We start from the raw sequence: 20,829 nt of genomic DNA, 5'->3' as shown, positions 1-20,829 counted from the left end.
TTGACCTTTTCTGGCATGATACTTAACCAGATTGTAGCTAAGAATAGTATACCTTGATATGTGAGGTACACATTGGCACTATAATCCCAGGCAGCAGTAGGTTTTCCAAAGTCTGTTACAATATTTTAGATTTAAAGTATTTAATCACAAGGGTTCACTCATCAGACCAACAAGTCAGTTGCTGACCACCAAATCTTTGAAATGAGCTGCTGCTTAAAGTGCTTGTCAGTTAATATTAATATATAAATGGGCATTACCACCTGCTACCTAGTGAGTACAGCTTCATCGCCAGCAACTGAATGGATAATTACACTCCTCTGAGACACATACAACACAGTGGAGAAAATTAATTGTTGCTAAGGTCCAGTGCATTTGAAATACAGAATCCTCGATGTGACCTCTTAAAATCCAGTGCGGCAGCTGGTCAATTTCATTAATGCTTGTGGACAAGTTTTGTCTTGGGCTTCATTTTCATCAGCCTTTATCTATTGAGATTTCTCATAGATTAACACATGTATTGAATATGCAGGAAAGAATATTTTAAGAGTATCATTTCTGTTTTGATCTTTGGAAAATCTTTGTATTTCATCCCTCATAGCATTTTCATCAAAAGGTGATGCATTAAAATGGCAGGTGGTTGAAAAGCCCTAAGAATTGCATCAGCTTTTAAGCATTTTAGCTGCTAAAAACTATGAAACGGATTTATCCAAACCCAGGATAAATAGAACAGAATAAAGATCGAGGTAAGTTTTTTAAAATGTTTGCTAGTATCAAGTTCAACAGTACATAATACTAGAAAGCATTATTTTTTATATAGTGTGACCACTTTGAATAGATTTAGAATTTTTTTTTACAGTATCAGCTATGTTCTGAGTTCTATGACTACCTGAATTGTACCTGAGTTCTTATGCCTGAGGCCTCGGTGAGTGAGCCAGCCAAGATATCCCCACTTAGTGCACCTATGGCATGCTCCTTAATAAATACTGCAATTCCCACACCACTGTTACATCCCTCTCTATTACTCCTGCAACACCTAAAATCTGAAACATTGAGATGCCAGTCCTCAACCAGGTTTCTGTAAAGGCTACAATATCACGGTCCCATGCACTAATCCGGCCTCTAAACTCATCTGCCTTACCCGTTGTATGCCTTGCATTAAAACCAATATACTCCTGACTGGCAGACCTGCTGTGTTCATTAATCGGGCCCTGTCTATTCTTCCTATCAGACTTACTTCATTTAACCTCTACCTTCTTCTCAATCGCTGAACATGCTGACTTACTGTTCTGGCACCCATCCCACTGCCAGGCTAATTTAAACCCTCTTAAGTGGCACTAGCAAATCAGCAAGGATATTGATGCCCCTCCAGTTTAGGTGCTACATATCCTTCTTGTATAGATCCCTCCTGCCTGAGAAGTGATCCCAATTATTCATATATCTGAAGATCTCCTTCCTACACCAGCTCTTTAACCACACATTCAACTGTGTTATATTCCTATTTCTGGGCTGACTTGCATGTGGCGCAAGGAGTAATCACGAGATTACAATCCTTGAGATCCTGTTTTCCAACTTTCGACCAAATTCCTTCAATTCCCTTTGTAGGACTCTATTTCTATCTATGTTTTTAGAACCAAGATGGACCACAAGCTCTGGCTGCTCACCTTCCTGCTTCAGAATATCTTTGCCCTTTCAGAGATATCATTGACCCTGGCACCAGGAGGCATCACACCATCATGGCATCTTGCTTGTCGCCTCAGAAACAACTAGTATGGTTCTGATTATAATCTCTACCATTTACCTATACTTCAACCCTCCCTGCTGTACAACAAAGTTAGTTATGGCGCCACTGATCTAGTTTGCTGCTGCTGCTTTTGCTTGAGAGGCCATCCCCCCAACAGTATCCAAAACGGTATGCTTGTTTGAGAGGGGAATGGCCACAAGAGATTCGTGCACAGCCTGCCTTCCCCTCCTGGCGGTCACTTCTCAATTTGGGTGAACCTTTGATCTGATTCATCTTGTGTACTTCAAAATGGAGCTCCACAATGGACAGTACATTTGTTTCCAAGTATTACTTTTATAAAGATAGTAGCAGCTGCAGTTGCCGGAGAATCTGAGATAACAAGGTGTAGAGCTGGATGAACACAGAAGGCCAAGCAGCATCACGGGAGCAGGAAGGCTGGCATTTGTCCCCGCCTCCCTAACCTCTCCTCCCTCCGACCTATTTCCTACTCCCACCTCAAGCCCCACTCCCATCTCCCACCTACTATCCTCATCCTGCCCCCTTGACCTGTCCGTTCTCCCCGGACTGACCTATCCCCTCCCTAACCTCCCACCTACACTCACCTTTACTGGCTCTAGGCCCACCCCTTTGACCTGTCTTTCTCCTCTCCACTTATCTTCTCCTCTATCCATCTTCAATCTGCCTCCCCCTCTCTCTTTATTTATTTCAGAACCCCTTCCCCTCCCTCATTTCTTAAGAAGGGTCTAGGCCCGAAATGTTAGCTTTCCTGCTCCTCTGATGCTGCTTGGCCGGCTGTGTTCATCCAGCTCTACACCTTGTTGTCTTATTACTTCTATAAAACCAATTTTTCCCTCTGGGTTGTGTGAGAAATATTTAATTTTAATTTTGATCTTGTTAGCACCCCATTCTCAATTTTTAACAAAGGAGACAGTAGAGACACTTAGATATGTTAGCTTTAAAGCCAGTGAGTCTGAAGCTGCAAAGTACATATTACAGTATTTGCTGTGGTGATCATGTAATTTTTTGAATAATTAACAAACTTTGCCTTTCATCCTATGATTTTCTTCATTTCACAAGTGAGATGGCGCTGTTGATAATTATCTATGACTTGCTTTGTACAACTGACAATTACTTGTTTTGGGCCACAAACAACATGTGTTGGTAAGTCGAGACTGCCAAATATTAGCAAACTTCCTCTTGAAGTATGAACTATTATAGTAATTTGGAAGTTGGCACACCTTGTATTTATCCTGAGAAGAATGAAACAAAACTTTGGCAACATAACTTTCTTTTCAGCAATAGCCAACACATAGATAATTGACGTGAACAGGTAACAAGGTGCCAGGTGAATTATAACATTGGGATGCTCTCAGAGACTTGGACATAGTCATAAAGGGGCATAAAAAGTTAGAGTGTGTGTATATCAGCAATTAGGAAAGCAAATATCATGTTAATCTTTATTGCAATTGGACCTGACAACAAAAATGATGAAGCCTTGTTGAAATTGTCTGTGCTTTGGTGATCATTATATCTGGATTACCATGTGCAATTTTGGTCTCCGTATTAAAGCAAGGGTACACTTGCACTGGAGGTGGGACAGTGAATGTTGGCTAACTTGATCCCTAGAATGGAAAGGTTTTCCTGTGAAGAAAGGCTGTATAAATTGGCATTATATTTACAAGAACAGGTGATAACATTGAAACATTCAAGAATGTGCAGGGCCTGGAGAGGACAGCCATCGAGGGGTCATTTCCTTGGCTGGCATATCTGAAGCAAGACAGCACATCTCCAGATCAAGGGATGATCATTTGGGACTTAAATAAAGACACTTGTATTCACTCAAATGGTTATGAACCTTTAGAATTATCTACCCTAGAGGGTTGTGGAAGCACCATTATAGACTGTCTTAGAGGCTGAGGTATAGATTTTGATCCCTCAAGTCATCAAAACATGGAGGTGAAGGACACAATTAGCCAGAATCATGTGGAATAGAGATAACAAAGTGTGGAGCTGGATGAACACAACAGGCCAAGCAGCATCTTAGGAGCACAAAAGCTGATGTTTTGGGACTAGACCTTTCATCAGAAAAGGGGGAGGGGGAGAGGGTTCTGAAATAAATAGGGAGAGAGTGGGAGGCGGATCAAAAGTGGATCGAGGAGAAAATAGGTGGAGAGGAGACAGACAAGTTAAAGGGGTGGGGATGGAGCCTGTAGACGTGAGTATAGATGGGGAGGTAGGGAGGGGATAGGTCAGTCTGGGGAGAATGGACAGGTCAAGGGGGTGGGATGAGATTAGGAGGTAGGGAATGGAGGTACAGCTTGAAGTGGGAGGAGGGGATAGGTGAGAGGAAGAACAGGTTAGGGAGGCGGGGACGAGCTGGGCTGGTTTTAGGATGCAATGGGGGGAGGGGAGATTTTGAAGCTGGTGAAATCCACATTGATACCATTGGGCTGCAGAGTTCCCAAGCAGAATATGAGTTGCTGTTCCTAAAACCTTCGGGTGGCATCGTTGTGGCACTGCAGGAGGCCCAGGATGGACATGTCATCTAAGGAATGCGAGGGGGAGTTGAAATGGTTCGCGACTGGGAGGTGCAGTTGTTTATTGCAAACTGAGCATAGGTGTTCTGCAAAGCGGACCCCAAGCCTCCGCTGGGTTTCCCCAATGTAGTGGAAGTCACAATGGGTACAGCAGATACAGCATACCACATTGGCAGATGTGCAGGTGAACATCTGCTTGATGTGGAAAGTCATCTTGGGGCCTGGGATGGGGGTGAGGAAGGAGGTGAGGGGGCAAGTGTAGCCCTTCCTGTGGTTGCAGGGGAAAGTGCTGGGTATGGCGAGGTTGGAGGGGAGTGTGGAGTGGACAAGGGAGTCCCAGAGAGAGTGGTCTTTCTGGAAGCCAGATAAGGGTGGGCATGGAAAAATGTCTTTGGTGGTGGGGTCAGATTGTAGATGGCGTAAGTGTTGGAGGATGAAGTGTTGTATCTGGATGTTGTTGGGGTGGTATGTGAGGATGAGGGGGATTCTCTTTATCTCCCCCTTGCATTCTTTAGACAACAGGGGGTTCTGAAATAAACAGGGAGAGAGGGGGAGGTGGATAGAAGATGGATAGAGAAGAAGATAGATGGAGAGGGGACAGACAGGTCAAAGAAGTGGGGATGGAGCCAGTAAAAGTGAGTGTAGGTAGGAAGGTAGGGAGGAGATAGGTCAGTCCAGGGAGTACAGACAGGTCAAGGGGGTGGCATGAGGTTAGTAGGTAGGAGATGGGGGTAGGGCTTGAGGTGGGAGGAGGGGATATGTGGGAGGAAGGACAGGTTAGGGAGGTGGGGACGAGCTGGGCTGATTTTGGGATGCGTTTGGGGGAGGGGAGATTTTGAAGCTTGTGAAGTCCACATTGATACCATTGGGCTGCAGGGTTCCCAAGCGGAATATGAGTTGCTGTTCCTGCAACCTTCGGGTGGCATCATTGTGGCACTGCAGGAGGCCCAGGATGGACATGTTGTCTGAGGAATGGGAGGGGGAGCTGAAATCGTTCTCGACTGGGAGGCGTAGTTGTTTAGTGCGAACCGAGCATAGGTGTTCTGCTAAGCAGTCCCCAAGCCTCCACTTGGTTTCCCCGATGTAGAGGAGGCCACAATGGGAACAGCAGATGCTGTATACCACATTGGCAGATGTGCAGGTGAACATCTGCTTGATGTGGAAAGTCTTCTTGGGACCTGGGATGGGGGTGAGGGAGGAGGTGTAGGGGCAGGTGCAGCGGTTGCAGGGAAAAGTGGTGGGGCTGGAGGGGAGCGTGAAGCGGACAAGGGAGTCACGGAGAGAGCACTCCCTCTGTCTTTGGTGGTGGGATCGGATTGCAGATGGCGGAAGTGTCACAGAATGACATGTTGGATCCAGAGGTTGGTGGGGTGGTACATGAGGACGAGGAGATTCTGTTTTGGCTGTTATTGTGGGGAGCGGGTGTGAGGGCTGAGTTGCGGGAAACATGGGAGACATGGTCAAGGGTGTTCTCGACCACTGAGGGGGGAGGTTGCGGTCCTTGAAAAACGAGGACATCTGAGATGTACAGGAGTGGAATGCCTCATCCTGGGAGCAGATGCGCTGGAGGTGAAGGAATTGGGAAAAGGGAATGGCATTTTTGCAGGAAGGTGGGTGGGAGGTGGTGTATTCCAGGTAGCTGTGGGAGTCGGTGGACTTGAAATGGATATTGGTTTCTAGGTGCTAGAAATGGAAACATAGAGGTCCAGGAAGGAGAGAAAGGTAGTACAGATGGTCCAGATGAACTTTTAAGTTTGAGGTGGAAGGTGTTGGTGAAGTGGATGAACTGTTCGAGCTCCTCGTGGGATGTAATATATATTAGTATGTAATAGTATGTATTAATATGTAATAGCCTTGTGCTCTAGATCTTCTGGTTTGGCGTATGCTGCAGAGATCCTGGTGGCTAACATACAATGTGCTCCCATGAGCTTGGAGGTTAAAAAAAGTCTCACCCCCTCTTTCTCTTGTTGATTGCTGGAAACAAGTAGTGAATCGGTTGGACAGAGAGCAGTTTTTCCGCCGTCTTTGCCTCCATGCCTACTTCTTCAACCGGGAACCCAACCCTCCTTCCACTGACCCCTTCACCCGCTTCCAACACAAGTCCTCCTCCTGGACACCACCCCCAGGCCTCCTACCCTCCCTCGACCTCTTCATCTCCAACTGCCGTCGAGACATTAACCGCCTCAACCTCTCCACCCCTCTCACCCACTCCAACCTCTCCCCCGCAGAACGGGCAGCCCTCCGCTCCCTCCGCTCCAACCCCAACCTCACCGTCAAACCCGCAGACAAGGGTGGCACAGTGGTAGTATGGCGCACTGACCTCTACATCGCCGAGGCCAGACACCAACTCTCCGACACCACCTCCTACCGCCTCCTCGATCATGACCCCACACCCGAGGACCAAACCATCATCTCCAACACCATTCACGACCTCATCACCACAGGGGACCTCCCACCCACAGCCTCCAACCTCATTGTTCCCCAACCCCGCACGGCCCGTTTCTATCTCCTTCCCAAAATCCACAAACCTGCCTGCCCTGGTCGACCCATCGTCTCAGCCTGCTCCTGCCCCACCGAACTCATCTCCACCTATCTGGACTCCATTTTCTCCCCTTTGGTCCAGGAACTCCCCACCTACGTCCGTGACACCACCCACGCTCTCCACCTCCTCCAGGACTTCCAATTCCCTGGCCCCCAACACCTCATATTCACCATGGACGTCCAGTCCCTGTACACCTGCATTCCGCATGGAGATGGCCTCAAGGCCCTCCGCTTCTTCCTGTCCCGCAGGCCCGACCAGTCCCCCTCCACCGACACTCTCATCCGCCTAGCTGAACTCGTCCTCACACTCAACAACTTCTCTTTTGACTCCTCCCACTTCCTACAGACTAAGGGGGTGGCCATGGGCACTCGCATGGGCCCCAGCTATGCCTGCCTCTTTGTAGGTTACGTGGAACAGTCCCTCTTCCGCACCTACACAGGCCCCAAACCCCACCTCTTCCTCCGGTACATTGATGACTGTATCGGCGCCGCCTCTTGCTCCCCAGAGGAGCTCGAACAGTTCATCCACTTCACCAACACCTTCCACCCCAACCTTAAGTTCACCTGGGCCATCTCCAGCACATCCCTCACCTTCCTGGACCTCTCAGTCTCCATCTCAGGCAACCAGCTTGTAACTGATGTCCATTTCAAGCCCACCGACTCCCACAGCTACCTAGAATACACGTCCTCCCACCCACCCTCCTGCAAAAATTCCATCCCCTATTCCCAATTCCTCCGCCTCCGCCGCATCTGCTCCCACGATAAGACATTCTACTCCCGCACATCCCAGATGTCCAAGTTCTTTAAGGACCGCAACTTTTCCCCCACAGTGATCGAGAACGCCCTTTACCGCGTCTCCCGTATTTCCCGCAACACATCCCTCACACCCCGCCCCCGCCACAACCGCCCCAAGAGGACCCCCCTCGTTCTCACACACCACCCTACCAACCTCCGGATACAACGCATTATCCTCCGACACTTCCGCCATTTACAATCCGACCCCACCACCCAAGACAATTTTCCACCCCCTCCACTGTCAGCTTTCCGGAGAGACCACTCTCTCCGTGACTCCCTTGTTCGCTCCACACTGCCCTCCAACCCCACCACACCTGGCACCTTCCCCTGCAACCGCAGGAAATGCTACACTTGCCCCCACACCTCCTCCCTCACCCCCATCCCAGGCCCCAAGATGACATTCCACATCAAGCAGAGGTTCACCTGCACATCTGCCAATGTGGTATACTGCATCCACTGTACCCGGTGCGGCTTCCTCTACATTGGGGAAACCAAGCAGAGGCTTGGGGACCGCTTTGCAGAACACCTCCGCTCAGTTCGCAACAAACAACTGCACCTCCCAGTCGCAAACCATTTCCACTCCCCCTCCCATTCTCTAGATGACATGTCCATCATGGGCCTCTTGCACTGCCACAATGATGCCACCCGAAGGTTGCAGGAACAGCAACTCATATTCCGCCTGGGAACCCTGCAGCCATATGGTATCAATGTGGACTTCACCAGTTTCAAAATCTCCCCTTCCCCTACTGCATCCCTAAACCAGCCTAGTTCATCCCCTCCCCCCACTGCACCACACAACCAGCCCAGCTCTTACCCCCACCCACTGCATCCCAAAACCAGTCCAACCTGTCACTGCCTCCCTAACCGGTTCTTCCTCTCACCCATCCCTTCCTCCCACCCCAAGCCGCACCCCCAGCTACCTACTAACCTCATCCCACCTCCTTGACCTGTCCGTCTTCCCTGGACTGACCTATCCCCTCCCTACCTCCCCACCTACACTCTCTCCACCTATCTTCTTTACTCTCCATCTTCAGTCCGCCTCCCCCTCTCTCCCTATTTATTCCAGTTCCATCTCCCCATCCCCCTCTCTGATGAAGGGTCTAGGCCCGAAACGTCAGCTTTTGTGCTCCTGAGATGCTGCTTGGCCTGCTGTGTTCATCCAGCCTCACATTTTATTATCTTGGAATTCTCCAGCATCTGCAGTTCCCATTATCTCTATCAGTGAATCAGAAAGACCATTGCTGAAACAGATAAAAAGACAAGGCCTTTTGGCTAACTCGCAGAACCAAAAATCCTCAGACCAATTGCTCAATTGCTAAGTCCAATGCTAACAGAACCGTCTCAGTTATTTGCACCATTTCACCAACTACTCCAAATGGGCAAGCCAAAGGCAGAGTTGTATTTTAATTTTTACTGATTGCTGCATGTTTCCTCACTTTTCATTTTTAGTGTATATGTGTGTTGTATTTTATTATTCTTCCACGCATTTCAGCAACTAATAGATTGACTTCTTCTTTAACTCAAGGAAGCTTATTTAGAAATAAAAAATATGTACATTGGAACAAGGAAAGATATTCACACTGGAAGAGTTTCCTTGTGTAAAGTTAGCCTTGTTGAACCCAACAGAGGCCAGACAGTGAGGGGAACATTGAATAAAGCAAGGGAGCCAGTTCCTCTCCTCTCAACTGGGAATATGACAATTTGAAGCATCTCAGCAAAAATTGTATGTAATAGGGACCCTCGCTTATGGACCAGACACATCTATAAGCATTGGTGGGTATTTAATTAAATAGTTTATAACTCACCATAAATATACATATTTCATTGAAAAAGGTCTATGAGAAAAATGCAGCACCTGTGGTTAGCTAACACAGTTTAGGATGGTATCAAATTGAAAGAAATGGATATACAATTGCAAGATTTGATAGTCTGTTGTTCATGCAACCCACAACCTCCTATCTCAAACATGCATAAATTCAATTGTTTGGTTTAAATAGAAAACTGTATTCCTAAGGAAACATGTTCTTTGTCCACCCATTATTGCGTCCTATATAAAAAAGCCAAAAGAAACCAATGTTTTTCATAAGTAGTGGTCACACTGCTTTAAAGAAATACAATTATTTTAAGCTCATGTTCTGTATTTTCCACCATTGCAGTGACCTCCATGCTCCCAATGCTTTGGCAATCTATGCCTGGCGCACTTCACATTTGTGCAAATAGTATGGTTTTGGAAAATCTGGAAGGAGTCTTCACTATGTCAGTAACGTGGAATGTACATGTGCAGTGTCACCACTGTAGCTGCCAGCAGAATGTCATCTCTGTGGCAAATGAATAGCTTTAATTAAAATTTTCAAGAGAAAATGATAAAATTTCATATCCACAAATGTAATATAGTATCTCTGTGGAGGGAAAATTAATGTAACCCTCATCTGAGTTGACAGCCTGACACTTAAGTCTGATATTTTCTTCATCAGCCTTAAATAAACTCAAATTTCTACATCATTTACACTTACAAAATTTTAAAAATTAATTACTTTAAAATGCTGACAGCAGTTGTCATTACGTAAGCTTTCAATTTTCAATATCACCCCTGTTGCTCTTATCAAACCCATTCCATTTGCATTATTATTAAGATATTGTGTGTTCGGTATTCTACAATATTCCATATGTCGATTTATCAATTATCAAAATCATACTAAAATGGGCTGTTCACATTATAGTTACTTTATGTTGTAGAGGCATAGCTAACTGCAGATATCACTTTTACTCTCTATCAGCAACATGTGGTATGTAAATAAACCAAGAGCCTTGCATAACAATAACAATTAAAAAAGAGAGCAACTTTCATGGAGGCCATTCTCTCATATTTGGATCACTTTTGACAGGCAGTGCCTTATAATCCAGTGGTCTTGAGATGCAGCTAGTAATTTCATTAGTATTGTTGGCTGCATGCCTCAATTTGACTGGAAATGAATTATGATGCTAACTCCAACATTGTTAAATATGCCATCTATGAAAGCAATACAGCCTCACAGAGATTTTCTTCCAGCTGAGCACCCTTGAGATGTGCTGGGTTATAAAGGGATTCCTGGAATACCTCCACCTTATATTTATTTTCATCAATCAATTAAAGTTAGGAAGGAAGCAGAAAAAAATAGTGCTCTGGCAGCTTCTTTACATGGTACGTGCTGAAATGAACTGGTGCAGCAACTACTTAGCAACTGTTCTGAAAATTACCCTCTGAAGCCTTACAATTCTGCTAGTAAAGACTGACTTTAAAATCATTATGTTCTCTTTCGTTTGTCCCCCAGAGGACATTAATGCTCAATATCCCATTTCAGTGTTTTTGATGACCATTTGTTGATAATGCTAGGGATCAGTAAAAATGATACTATGGGCCTCAGTGTCACTGTAGTGGGAAAATTCATCTTGGTTCGTAAGCCTGTGATCAGAGATAAATGGAACTGCAGATGCTGGAGAATCCGAGATAACAAAGTGTGAAGCTGGATGAACATAACAGGCCAAGCAGCATCTTAAGAGCACAAAAGCTGACGTTTTGGGCCTAGACCCGTCATCAGAGGGCTAACTCTGATGAAGGATCTAGGCCCAAAATGTCAGCTTTTGTGCTCCTAAGATGCTGCTTGGCCTGCTGTGTTCATCCAGCTTTACATTTTGTTATCTTGGTTCATAAAAGCCTGCTTGCTATTCAGAGCCCCTTATTAGAAAATTTGAATGAATAAATATTGTAGAAGGACAGGATTGAAATTGCCCTTAATGCCTTTCACAGTTTAAGAGTTTACCAACACACACTTCACTTAATTCTCCTTTAAATGTAGTACCATATGAGCATCTAAACGTGTGGAACTAAAGCATTGTGAGAGTCAGCATCTTCAGGAGGGAAGAAAATTGAAAATGAAAACACTGTGGTACAATTGGAGAGGCACAATGGACCAAGCCTGTTTCTATATCCCTGTAATACAGCCTTATAAAAGTATTCTTGAAAACTGCAATTTTTTTTTCAAAATAATGAAGAGATTTTATGGAAAATATAGGAAGAAATTGTTTGCAAGGGCTAGAGGATCAGACCCAAGGACCTAGATTCATAAAAAAGGGTATTAAACTAGCAATTTTAAGGAGAAATGTTTTCTGAAGCACAATGTTATGATCTTGTTATGAACAATTGCTCTAATCCCAATACTTCACTGGTAACAAGTTAAAATAAAAATACTTTTGCAGTTACCACGATGACTGATTAAGTACAATTTCTACATCAGGCTTAAAATAAATGATTTATCAACCAGGTTTTGTGATAAACACACTTTCGTTTATTGTCAAACCAAGATGCATTCAATATAGATGCAATATTTGATTAACTTAGATAGTAGTAAAGAAGTAATAATAAAAATACTTAGCTCACAAAAATTAAACAAGTTGAAATTAGGGTAATTTTCTAGGAATGAGGGCTGAGTGGTCTGGAGTGGACTGGGGAAAGAGTTCAGCAGAAAAGATTGTTCAGGAACAATGATAGACATTTAAGAAAATAACTTAGATCAAAAAGATATTCCAGAGAGAGAACATTTTTATGAAGGCAATAAACCAACAATGCTTAACCAATGAAGTTAAAGACAGTATCAAAATGAGAAGAAAAGCTTGCAATGTGGTAAAGATTAATGGTAAACCAGAGGATTTGGAGTGTTTTAAAAGCCAACAAAAGATGATTCAACAAAATAAAGCTGAACAAATAACCAATGAGGGCAAACTAGTGTTTAGAAACAATCATATAAAACTAAGAGCAGGAGTAGATCATTTGGCCCATTGAGCCTACTCCACCATTCAACATAATCATGGCTGATCCTCTATCTCAATGCCACATTCCTGCTGTCTCACCATACCCTTTGATGCCCTTAATACCTAAACAAAAAATTATCAGTCTCTTTCTTGCATATACTCAGTGACCCAGTCTCCACAACCTTCTGTGGCAGTGAATTCCCCAGGTTGATGACTGTTTGATTTGAAGCAATCTATCCTCATCTCAGTATCCTAAGACTGTGACATCTGGTTCTAGATTCTCCAACCAGGGAAAATATCTTTCCTGCATCAATTCTGTTTAGTCCTGTTAGAATTTTACACATTTCATTCAGACTGTCCCAGACCTCCCAGTCGCAAATCATTTCCACTCCCCCTCCCATTCTTTAGATGACATGTCCATCATGGGCCTCCTGCAGTGCCACAATGATGCCACCCGAAGGTTGCAGGAACAGCAACTCATATTCCGCTTGGGAACCCTGCAGCTAAATGGTATCAATGTGGACTTCACCAGCTTCAAAATCTCCCCCTCCCACAACGCATCCCAAAACCAGCCCAGTTCGTCCCCTCCCCCAATTGCACCACACAACCAGCCCAGCTCTTCCCCTCCACCCACTGCATCCCAAAACCAGTCCGACCTGTCTCTGCCTCCCTAACCGGTTCTTCCTCTCACCCATCCCTTCCTCCCACCACAAGCCGCACCTCCATCTCCTACCTACTAACCTCATCCCACCTCCTTGACCTGTCCGTCTTCCCTGGACTGACCTATCCCCTCCCTACCTCCCCACCTATACTCTCCTCTCCACCTATCTTCTTTTCTCTCCATCTTCAGTCCGCCTCCCCCTCTCTCCCTATTTATTCCAGAACCCTCACCCCACCCCCCTCTCTGATGAAGGGTCTAGGCCCGAAATGTCAGGTCACACAGTGAGCCGTCTGTGTTTTCTACCTGATCTTACCATCAGCCATAACTGTATTGCAGATAGAATTCCACCAAGAGCCATCGAACTAGCTGCAGCAAATCAGTATTAGCCCTGAGGCTGGATGTTCAATTACACCTCTGGAAGAATGGACTTGTGACCTGCCTCCTTTCCTATCCAATGCTTGCTGCAGAGTAGTGTCTCTCAAAATTTAGCCAATCATTTCTCTTTCATGGTCAGAGATGATTGTGGTCTCTTGTGAATTATGACTAATTACCTTTTCATCTTTTAAAATGAATCTATCTCTCATGATAAGAATTTAGTTTGGCCTTTACACCAAAAGGTCTTTATAATCAAGACTTTGGAGGGCTTGTTTCATGAATACAGCATCAGTGATCCAAATTGTCTCTTTAATTATCTTCTGCAGCCTTATTGTAGTTGCACCTTTCAACATCTCTCAGTAATTAACATTTTTGTTAATCTAAGCAGGAGCCTACATATATCAAAAATGATTATATATTTAACTTTGCTCAGCAAGATTGCTAATGGGAAAATGTTCTCTTTTACCTCAATTATTCTTTGTTGCGTGATGCATAACCAGCTGAGGACCATTTCATTAACCTTTTTGTCCAGAATATTGACACAGCAAACACGAAAACATTTACTTTCACATTGAAGTTCATTTGTTTTGCAGTGATTGCACTGTAACATCGCACATTTAAAGTCATTAAATTATTTATAGGACTCAACTTCATTACCTTTAAGAAATTTAGAATGTCCTGAGATCAGGAAAGTTGCCAGACGTAAGCAAGTCTTCTATTTCTTTTTAAATGAAAGTGTACATTTCAGAAGATCCTAGCTAGAATGGTCGGTCCAATGCTGAATCAACCAAAAACATCTGTGGAAATTGTGAATTGACCTGAAAACCTCAGTTTTGTATGAGTGTAGGAGTCAGAAATGGTTAATGCTCAATGTTACAAAATATGATGACATCACATTGCGCTTGGATGGGGACGAAAACAGCTTTCACCACTTAGTATCAAACCCAGAGCTTCCCTCCATCTTGCAGTCACAAGTTGGGATGTGTGCTGACAATAGCACAATGTTCAGTACAATTAGCAGCTCCTCAAATACTGAAGTCAACCTTGTTCTTTCACGACGTATCTGGACAACATCCAAGCATGGGTTGAAACTGGCAAATAACATTTGTACCACACAAGAGCCAGCCAATAATCATCTCCAACAAGAGAGAATCCAACTAATACAACTTGATATTTAATGGCACTACTACAATGAATCCTCCACTATGAATATGCTAGGGCTTACTGTAAATTGGAAGTTGAACTAGACCAGCCACAGAGAGTAACTCATCTCCTGTCTCTTGAAGGGTGATCATTTTAAAACCAAGATTTTTCACTAGGGAATGTCCCAGTTTTAGAAAAAGGGATCTTGTTTAAACTATAGGTTGCTGGTTCCAAGATCAGAAAGGACAAAGTTTTTCAAATCCTAAACTAATATTAGCCTCGCATCCAACAGAAACATTGATTACTCCGTCACCAGCTCCAATTGGCTAGGGAAACAATGACATCCACTGCTTTGATATTATCAAAGAGACAACAGAGTCCATTGGAAGACAGTTGACATATGTTACAAAATTCAAAATCAGAAGTCCCCATTGTTGCCACAATATAGCTAGATGAGGGGTGAATGAACAACATGTGTTGAAACAAAAATCTCTGTCCAGGGGAGGAATCAAGAAAATGTTTGTTTGTTTTTGCCCTCTGAGTAAAACAGTCAGAAGATGGTATAACTGGGATAGCCACAGAAAGGAAGGGAGTCAAACTATGGAAGAGAGGAAGAAAACATGAGGCAGACAGCTATGAGATTGAGAGATCAGTGCCGTTCTCTGCGTCTGTCTATCTGTCTGTCTGTCTGTCTCTCTCTCTCTTGCTCTCTCTCTCACTCTCTCTCTGTGTATATATAAACTGGGACTGAGGGAAGCTGCAAACCCCAAGGAATGGGTGGGGCCGGAGAAAACTGACCAAAGGAGGCACAATGGGTGAATGATTTATCTGTAGATTGCAGAACCCTCAAACCATCACCGTGGGGACGGTTGCCCCATATCTCACAACAAGATCTTAGATTTTTTTGAAGTTCAACAATCATTTTGTAATTAGTAATAAGAACATTTAGCATCAGTTGTGCCATATTGAAATTCACTGTATGTATTAAACAAACTCTTATTATTCAAAAGTCTGAAGCCTGTGTTGCTTGCATAATTAATCATCTTACAGCCTTGTTCATAAAGGTAAGCCCAAATCTATGAGTGTAAATAAATCAGTTCGACAGTGACCAGTAAAGCTGAACATCCTTCACATGATTGGAAACACCCTACAATGTCTAATGCCTGTCTACCTTTTGCAAGTCAGAAGTGCGATTTAATAAATGTAGCTCCAACAACACTCAAGAAGCTTACCACCATCCAGGACAAAGCAGCATGCTTGATTGGCACCATATACACTCCATCTGCATTCATCCCCTTTACCACAGATACACAGTGGTTGCAGTATCATTCACAAGACATGAGATATTGAGTAGGTTCTGCCTGTGGCTGCAATAGAAGCTGAGACATTATTTGCAAAGTCTTGCTTGGGCTGCAAATGCAGACTTGGGGACAGCATGGTGGCACAGTGATTAGCACTGCTGCTTCACTGTGCCGGGTCTTATTCCAGCTTTAAGTGACCTTCTGTGTGGAGTTTGCATGCTGTCCCTGTGTCTGCATGGGTTTCTGCTGGATATTCTGGTTTCCTCTCACAGTCCAAAGATGTGCAGAACAGGTGGATTTGCCATGCTAAATTGTCCCATAGCATCCAGGGATGTGCAGGCTAGGTGTATGAGCCACAGGAAATGAGGAGTTGGGGCTGAGGGGCTGGTTGGGATCCCTTTGGAAGGTTGGTGCAGACTTGATGTGTTGAATGGTCTGTTTCTGCATTGTAAGGACTCTATGATTCTATGAAGTACCTGCATGTAGTTGACCGTCACTTCCAAACTGGAAAAGATAGATTCTAAGCACTGAAAAAATGCCATGGCAATTCTTCTGGAGCATGAATAATGGATATGGATTACAATCTTTTTTAGGGGGATGCAATAACTCCAGTTTTCTGAGAGAGATGTAGAAAAATGAGTAGTTTAGGAGGGAGATTAAGAATCGGCTTGAAATGCATAAGGTCTCCCCTGTAGTAGCAGAGTGACAGAACAATATTTGGTGATTTGGGATATGAAGCTGAAAGAAATTATAAATTCAAATGGTGATTTTTCAATTTGTTGACAGGGAGCTAGGGTGGATCAACAAGGACAGGAATGAGGGATATACAGGGTGTGGCAAAGTACAGGATGTGAGCTGCATAATTTTGGAAGAACTGGAGCTCATAGATGAAAGATAATTGAAAGCTGGTTTTGAAGACTGAAAAACAATTGAGCCCAGGCAGAAAAGGTGGATGTGTTCAGTTAATGATGGTGAGGTTGGGCTTGAAATGGGTGGCGTAACGAAAGCAAGGCTACTAATGGATGAATGATGGAGTCTGAATACACTCAGCCTGGGCCAAATAAAACAGTGACTTAACACAGTCTGAATTAGCCTGAGTGAACAGCCAGAAAGCGGGAAGGCAAGGAAGAGAATATTTTGTTGGTAGTTGTCACTTTTCATGTTCAATATTTGGTGTTGAAGAAAACTCTGGCTAGTTCTGGCTTTAAATTCAGGTTAGCAATCTGACAAGACAGAATTGTTTGTGGATTCAAGAGGGGCTGCAATGCAAATACAATGGTCTTAACTTTAACACTTTACCAAGTTTAATGTTTGCTATCCCAGTGGTTGTGGGATTGGGCCTTAAAATTAATAGTTTTTCAACTTGTTTCCTGCCTGCTTCACATTTTATTCTTGATATAGTTCTATGTAAATTGCAATCCCTGATATTGTGTGTCTGAGTACTTCACGAAATCTAATGCACAATTCTTGTTAAAAGGGACCCTGTGATTTTTCTGCACCATAGCGCTGCCACTCCACATATACGTTAAAGCTAACTTGGTGAAAACACATCAGGAAGGGTGGGGATCCTTAAAAGCAGCACTGTTCATTTGTTTTGCAATTGCAAGCTATGTCTCATTTCAGGTTTCCTTTGTCCTTGTATTTATTTGAAGAGACTAGAGAACAAACAGAATGTGATGAATATAAGATAGCTGCACATGTGGTTTGGCCACACCAATGCCACTCTATTTACAGGCCCAGATCTAGTAATAACAGGAGACAACTGCCTCAGCATTTTGTGTTTCAGAAGTGCAGAGTGGTATTGTTTATTTTAAAGTAACCCATAGATAGCCTTTGTCATGTGGATTATACCACCAGTAGCAGCCAAGTTAATCACGGCCATGTAATTTATGCTTAGGAATGCCTGTGCTTTCAGATACTGCTACCCTCCATATATCAACTACAATGACTGAAATTTGTCCAGTAACTTCAAATGAAAAAGAAGTTACAAGGCGCTTCAAAGGATCACTATAAAATGCAATATGACAACATGTCACGAAGTGGGAGCAAAGGTCAACTGGCTAAAAGCTTGGACAAAGGGATAAAGTTCAAGGAGTGTCTTAAAGAAGGATAGCCAAGCAGAGAGTGGAGCAGTGTAAGAAGGCTTTTTCCAAAGTTTAGGGTCTAAGCAACTGAAAGTAGAGACACCAAAGGTGGAATGCTTACAATAAGGGATGCAAAAGGAGGACAGATTTAGTGGTGCACAGACGTCAAGGAGGAGTTGGGGGGGTGTGCGAGGAGATATTGAGGTTGGAAGGAGTGTGAACAAGGAAGGATTTTAAAACAAAGTCATGGATAACAAAGTTTGATTGGCCTCAAGCGTACAGATAGTAGAATACAAGACCATAAACTCTGGAAGTAATGAAAGCAAGAATAAGGGTTTCAGCAGTAAAGGAGCTGAGAAAAAGACGAAGTCCAATGATTCTATGAAAATAGAAAGTGGTAATCTTAGTAATTGGACAACTATGAAGGCAGAAGCTCATTTTGTAGTCAAATGTTGTTAAAGGTTGTGAAAAATAAGATTCATCCCAAAATGATGCCTGGGAATGGGATGAAGTCTGAATCTAGACAACAGAAATTGTAGCAGTGACTGAAAACTATTGGCCAAGATTTCCAACTTCACAGCGCTGCAGGATCTTATCAAGAACAGAGTCTTTGCTGGCACCTATAGAGCCAACAATCACAAACTGATACTTGAATGAATAGGGTTTGTAATTCATCTCTAAGGAGCCATAACATATCTGACTGCACTTTATTGTACTTTTAACTGAAATCCATGGCTAGATTTGTGAAAAACATTAAACCTGAGAACAGTGATCGTTTAACTTAAATACAGAATGCTATATTTTGGCTATATGCAAATGAAGGCTGTGGTTTTACTATGACAGACTATCAGAGTAACTGGGCAAAACACTTACAGGGATGATTTTAATGGAAGCATGAAAGGTCATAAATGAATCAAAGTTGAAAAATGAACATACTTTAAAAAGTATGTACTTTGCTAAACTTTTATAATCATGGAAACCAAAATGCATTGAAAAAGGTCTGCTTTTCTTTGATATCAAATCAGTACTTAGGTGAACTTATATAGTTGTGAAAACCCAAAGTCATTGATCTGGACATTTGATCCCAACATGTGTGAACAAAGCCACTTTCTGGGTGTTCGCATGCATAAAATTTTGGCAAAATATTTATGACTTACTTTGCAGGGTATACTGTAAGACGGACATTGTATAATTCACATCTGCTCACATTTGTGTTTGATTTGAGCTTTGAATGCTGTCTTGTTATGTATCATAAACCTTATGTCTGAACTGTAGAGTAACTTGAGAAAGCAAGGTGTAGAGCTGGATGAACACAGCGGGCCAAGCAGCATCAGAGGAGCAAGAAGGCTGACGTTTTGGGCCTAAAACCTTCTTCAGAAAGAGTAATCTGTCAGGGTAAGCTGTATCCATTCATGGGCATCACTAGCTAGGCCAAAACATATTGCCTATCCCCAGTTGACTTTGAGAAGGTGATGGTGAGGTTCTCATTAAAACTCAATTGTAGTTTATCTGCTACCACTTGCAATTAGATAGGTCCTTAGCATAGAAAAGAAGCTTGGTGGTAGCACGCTATTCTAACCATAAGCCACCACTGGTTGATACCGCTATATGCCACGGAGGTGATGATGTTCCCATGTACCTGTTTGCCTTATCCTTGTATGTTCACATGTTTGGGAGGTGATGCTGAGAAGCCTTGATGAGTTGCTAAAGTACATCTTGTAGATGGTACACATTGCAACGATAGTGCTTTGCTGGGTTGGGCTCAATATTTTAGGTGGCAGAAAGTTTGCTACTTAGCTTTACCCTGGATAGGGTTAAGAATCTTGAGGGTAATGAAGCTGCACTTATCCAGGGAAGTGAAAAATATTCAAATATATTCTTGACTTATGCCTTACATACAGTTAAAAAGCAAAACTAATCACTCCACCAATCAATCAACCTCTAACCTGCTCTTGTACATACAGCCTTTATGTCATTGGTTCAGGTATGTTTCTGTTGTAAGGTGGCTCCAGAAAAATTGTATTGGGAGATTTGACCTATCTTTCATCATCAAACTCCTCCCCAGTGTTAAATCCAACTACGTCCACCTTAACCAAACTTATCTAATCACTCAACCTCAGCTAACGTGACTAACCTCCAAACAACTCCATTACCTTACCACCAGACATATGACCAATTCGCTCATTCACCCAACCTACCCCTAACTCGACCTTGACCACCTGACTGTTTCCACACCAGAACAACCAACTACAGGTCTACATAGACCTAGAAGCCTCTGAGTAACTGCCAAAAATCAAACAACCCCCGCGACATGACCTGATAACTTCCTCAGCCCAATCTGACCATCTTGCAGGCTGACCTCATTATCTTCCAACTGATCTGATTAGTGCCAAAATCAAGCATTCAGGCAACCTGCCAATTACTCATCCAAACTGGCCACTTTACCTGACCCAAATTGATGGTTCTTGACCCTCAACCCAACTAGCCCATCACACTCACTCACATCAATTGCCTCATCCATCTGTTCACTCACTCACCCATTCATTCACTATATTAAAAACTGGACTTTTATGAGCAGGATACTGTAACTGCTACTGTAGAAAATGGAGATGTTCCCTGTTCCCTCAATGCTGCTCCACACTGATGGAGTTCTCTGGATGATGCTGTACTGTATATTTCTCTACAGGATAGAAAGATACCAGATGAAATGTATTAAAATATCAGGTCAGAGAAACTTTTGTTGGCAATGGGAATACATTACATTGCCACTGACAGGGAGATTCAGGCCATTAACTCTATTTCTCTCTCCATAGAGACTGGCAATCCTAGTAAGTATTTTGGTGATATGCCAACGTCCATTTCG

The sequence above is a fragment of the Stegostoma tigrinum genome, chromosome 15 (assembly GCF_030684315.1).
Source record: "Stegostoma tigrinum isolate sSteTig4 chromosome 15, sSteTig4.hap1, whole genome shotgun sequence".
NCBI lineage: Eukaryota > Metazoa > Chordata > Chondrichthyes > Orectolobiformes > Stegostomatidae > Stegostoma > Stegostoma tigrinum.
This window is presented reverse-complemented; position numbering follows the sequence as displayed.